This window comes from Cupressus sempervirens, chromosome 3 (genome assembly GCF_028749045.1).
Source record: "Cupressus sempervirens isolate cs-2001-9-10 chromosome 3, ASM2874904v1, whole genome shotgun sequence".
NCBI classification, from domain to species: Eukaryota; Viridiplantae; Streptophyta; class Pinopsida; order Cupressales; family Cupressaceae; genus Cupressus; species Cupressus sempervirens.
In genome coordinates, this window is record NC_143120.1 from 827,599,056 (window position 1) to 827,604,256 (window position 5,201).

Below are 5,201 nucleotides of genomic sequence, written 5' to 3' on the forward strand. Positions count from 1 at the left end.
ATTATAGTTTACAAAATGAGAGGTCTATAACTCTTCATGAGAAGACAACAATAAATAAAGTAGTTGGAATAAGTAAAAAGAAAAGGGAGATTAAAAAGGACAGGCTGGAAGCCTACATCACCAACAAAAATAATTGACAGCGATAATGAGATGAGTATCCAATTTGTCTTGTGTCCCTCATCTAAAACTGGTCTTAGGTTATACGGCTTGGTCAAATTCTAACAAGATTAGCTTTCCAATGGACTGAGTACATGTCCAACAAAGAAGATAGCTCCACTTTTGTCTTCCTTGATCACAAACATGAATGGATGATCAGCTACAAAGTCCTCTATCAGGTACGTGCTTGTGCACAACACTATCACATATCGACATGCAGTGAAAGTTGTTGCTTCAGGATCCACTTCATCAATCTCCACAAATTATTTGTGAAATACATCTGAAATGTAGAGACGGTCGTCGACATTCAACTCAGCCATTTCATCAAAGTTTGCATCATCTTTACAAAAGGGCAAGACCAGTCCCATTTTTTTTACGATCTTAGTTGCATTAACACTAGATGATATCTTGGAGTGAGGAAGTTGAAAACTATATAAAGAATTGAGAAAAATCCACATTAAGCCTCAAATTATGACTTTTGGGCTCCTCCTCTTGTCTCTAATGAGACATTTTAATTAAAAAAAATTCACATTTATATTCAAAATCAAGACATTTGGGCTCTTCCTCTTGTCTCTTACAAGATATTTTAGTTGAAAAAAATCCACATTATCTTCAAAATCAAGATTTTTGGATTCCTCCTCTTGTCTCTTATGAAATATTTTCAATTTCACTTCTATCCATCAGTTAAAGGTAAAACTCAAATTCTTACCCCAACCTCTTCTAAGATCCTATAAATAGAAGGAGAATTCAAGAGCAAAGGGACCTAAGTTTTAGGCATATGTATTATAGGCATATTTAGAAATTGTCATATTGAGCATATCAACACTTTAGCTTTGTTTTCATGTCACTTACTATCATCTTAATACATGTTTAGCTCATTTCATATTCATTTTGATAGTATTCTAAGAGTTTTTATTCGCATTTAACCTACATTTTCATCTTAGATCTTGCATACATATTGATAGATTTGCATTTTAAGTATACTTCTCATTCTAGAACTATCACTAAGATGCTGGTCTGAGAGCATTCTTAGTGGTTGTAGTTAGAGAAACATGGGACATTCATAGAGTTTTCATTTTGAAAATGATTTCTTAGGTTTCATCTAGTTCATTGTCATTTTTATCTCCACTTTGTGTGAAGGTTTCATGAATACATGAATATTTCATGTAGAGTGCCTATCTTATCATATAAGACTCAAGCTAATTTAGTGAATCGTGTGATCTATAAATGATGTTGATAATTGATAAAAATAAAAAATACTACATTTAGACTGTAGATTTTCTTTTTTTATAATAAAATAACACATCTAAAATTGTTATTGGTGCAAACCATTAATTTTAAAATTAATAATTAAAGAAAATTTATTTGAATAATACTATACCTATGGGAAAGTACTAATAAAAGAAATAATCAAATATAAAAGTAAAATATAATAGAAATTAAAATTAAAATTTTAAAATAGGCAACTACCTACACCACAACATTAACTTGTGAGTCTCTTATGTTGAGGTCTCTGGTTTGATTCTATTCAAGATTAAAACACCTTAATAACAAGTGCCAGTGGCTTAGTACTTACCTTTAGTTTTTATATAAATCTAATTTTAATTTAATAAATTTATTATAGTACATAAAATATTTTAATTATTAAAAAATTTATATAATTATAATTTATATTAATTTAAATTCAATTTATAAATATAATTATTGATATATGTTTTATTAATATATATGATACTATTATATTATAAATAAATTATATTATAAAAGTAATAATATTTTAATAATAATATATAATAATATTTTTGAAACTATTATACATTATAAGTGATATCATTTTTTAAATATTTTTAATTATTGATAAAAATTATATTATAAAAATATATAATATAAAAATATAAAAATATAACCCAATGTAATTACATTTGAAAAATATTAAATATTAATGAAGCACACTCAGGTTAATTAAAAATAACTATGAAAAATTGTTAGTTTGTAATTCATCAAATCTGACCAATATAATAAGTAAATGACTTCACCCAATCAAATGTTACAAAAATATTTTTCAAAAATTGTAAAGGTAAAATTCTTGCATCTATGCTATGAAACATATTAGATTGATAAGGAAAAATAAAAATGATTAATTCATAGAAACCAAACATTTTAATCACTAGTTAAATCATAAAATTCAAAAAGTATCACAATAATACTTAGCCTAATGATGAGTACTAATAATTACAATAAATAATGATAATCTAGGCCCTATCAAAAAATAAAAATAAAATAAAAATAAAAATTAAAGTACAAAATGATAATATATCTATGTTTCCTCAAATTTTCAGTATATAGGAAAATTTTAAAATATACATCAAAATTTGCTAATATACATGTCATTCATATGAAGCTAAGCACAAAGCATGTCATTTAAATACTATAGAACGATAACATACAATTGTTGAATGCCATCTAGGAAATAATTTCCAATTTCAGTACTCAATTGTCAAAATGCATATCAATATTAGTGAACAATATCATAATGGTAAACATGAAAAATCTAAAAATCTAAATTTAAATATGCCTAAAGCTATATGCCCAAAGGCTAGAGGGCTGCCATAAAGTAATAAGTATTAATGCATCATAATCCTATTTTGCCTCTACCACATTTGGAGGGGTGAGGCCCACCTCAGTGACCTAGTAAGGAGTATTAAAATCATTTTTTAATATTCTCTTTTTAATTATTTTGGATTAAAAACTAAAAAATAAATTATACATTAAAAATTTTTTTTAAAAAATGAGGACGACTCACCATATTCATATGGTTGGGGGACGTCTAGGTATCCCCTTTCCATACCAAGGATGGCCAGTTTTTTCCCTTATTTTTATGATTTTAGGATGGGTACATGTCCCCGCAAAACATATATATATATATATATGGACTATTAAGTAGCTGTATTTTGTTTGTAACTTATCTTATTATTATTAGAAATTATTTTTACAATCTAAACACAAATGGACTAAACATGATACATGCAGTGACAGCTGTTGCCTCAGTACCAACCTCATCAACTTCCACAAATAATGCGTGAAAAACATCTGAAATGTACAGAGGCTTATCCGCCATTTCATCGAAATTTGCATCTTCAGTAAAGGGCAAGACCCAGTCCCATCGTTTTCAAGATCTTAGTTCCCTTAAAACTAGATGATACCTTTAACTTACTTCCTCGGGACAGATGGTACTCAAGAAAATTAAGATCAACCTTTCTCTCCACTTCAGGCAGACCGTTCATATCATTGGTTAATATAAAATACTTGGAGAACGACCTGCTGTCATGTCCTTGCAAATAGGGGTGGCACAGAATTTTGCAGTCACCAACTCTTTTGATAAATTGATCATTTGCAGTAGTCATCATGGGTACTCGCACACTCTTCCCATTCAACAAACGAAAAGTGCGTTTTTTAGTTGCAGAGGAGTGAAACTGTGCTTCCCATGTGCCCTTGAAATACAAGGCATTTGCCAAAATCATCCTAGCAGTTTTATCTACAAAACCAGGTGGCAGGAATACTTTTTATCTGTCCCTTGGTCTCATTTGTAGCCCATTCATTCACCTCCAATCTAGCTTCATTTGGCTGATAAAACTCAACAAAATAACAAATAAAAACTAGTGAATCTTAAAATATAATTTTGCTAAATTTGTATTACTTTAAAAATCAAAGTCTAATTTATTCTTAAAGTCAATATCAAAGTATCAACACTCTTTAAAATCAATAGTTTTCAAAGATATGTAACAGTATATTTTATTGTGGTCCATAAATGATCATTCACGTTTTATTCTCAGAACAAGTTAACATAATGCAGAAATCTAGGTTTCAAAGATATGTAACAGTATATTTTATTGTGGTCCATAAATGATCATTCACGTTTTATTCTCAGAACAAGTTAACATAATGCAGAAATCTAGGTTTAATTATTGTAGGCTTCAGTTTTTTAATAAAGAATAGCAATGATTGATTATTCTTATATAAGTACAACATAAATTTTAATCAAATTAGGGATTTAAAAACATTAAAATTGCAAAGTAGCTAAAAACTCACTTAAATCTACTTCTCATGTTATTAAATTTTGAGAATAAAGAAAATCATATACCTTATTTATAAAATCTACCAAGTTAATTTCACCTCTATATTGACTCTTCACTATATCTCTGTAATTGGGCCTCAAGGCCGCAGACTGATCCGACCATACTCCATTCGCAAATGACAAGAAGGGACCTTCATTGGCACTTCCATCTACCAAAACCACTTTGACCAGATGAGAATAAAGTTGATGCAGTTGATGGATATCTTTGAGCCTGAGACAAGTGTAAAACTGATCCAGTGTTTGGTTTTTCGCTCCACCAGCAGCCAAACTCAATGCCACAGAAATGTTTAATGTAGAGAAACCAACATTTTTGTCAACAGTTACTTCTAGTGCTTCCTTTAAAAAGTCCAGTGAGAAACCTGTTTGACTATGAACTGCAGACTTGATATCCATTGCCCCTCAGTTCAATATATGCCGAGTGTAGTATTCCTACAAAATAAATTTGTATATCCACAGTTTGACACAACTCCAATTATAAGTTAATAAATAAATAAAAATTGAAAGTGAAAGATGAAATCAAATTAACATCCTAATTTGAAAGTAGAAGATGTAATCAAATTAAAATCCTAATATGAGATATAAACCTCTAACTCAGTGCACTATGTTATATTAATGATTGATTTCAACAGACTGATTTGCAGAAATGTGGTTCTATAAAAATGTTGAAAACTGAGCATATTTATATATTTTTTCAATTTTTTTAATAAGAGACCAATTTGAAAGTGAAAGATAAAATCAAATTAAAATGATAACTTGAAAGTAGACAATGAAATCAAGTTAAAATCTTAATACGAGATACAAACCTCTAACTCATTACACTCTGTTTTGTTAATAATTGAATTCAATAGACCAATTTGCAGAAATGTGATTGTATAAAAACTTTTGAAAACTGATCATCTTTATATATTTT

General features: G+C 28.7%; 1 pseudogene; it reads right to left on the reverse strand.

Moving 5' to 3' along the window:
* Positions 1–227: 227 nt before the first annotated feature.
* LOC149569339 (serpin-ZXA-like) lies at positions 228–4,684 on the reverse strand (annotated as a pseudogene).
* Positions 4,685–5,201: the final 517 nt, after the last annotated feature.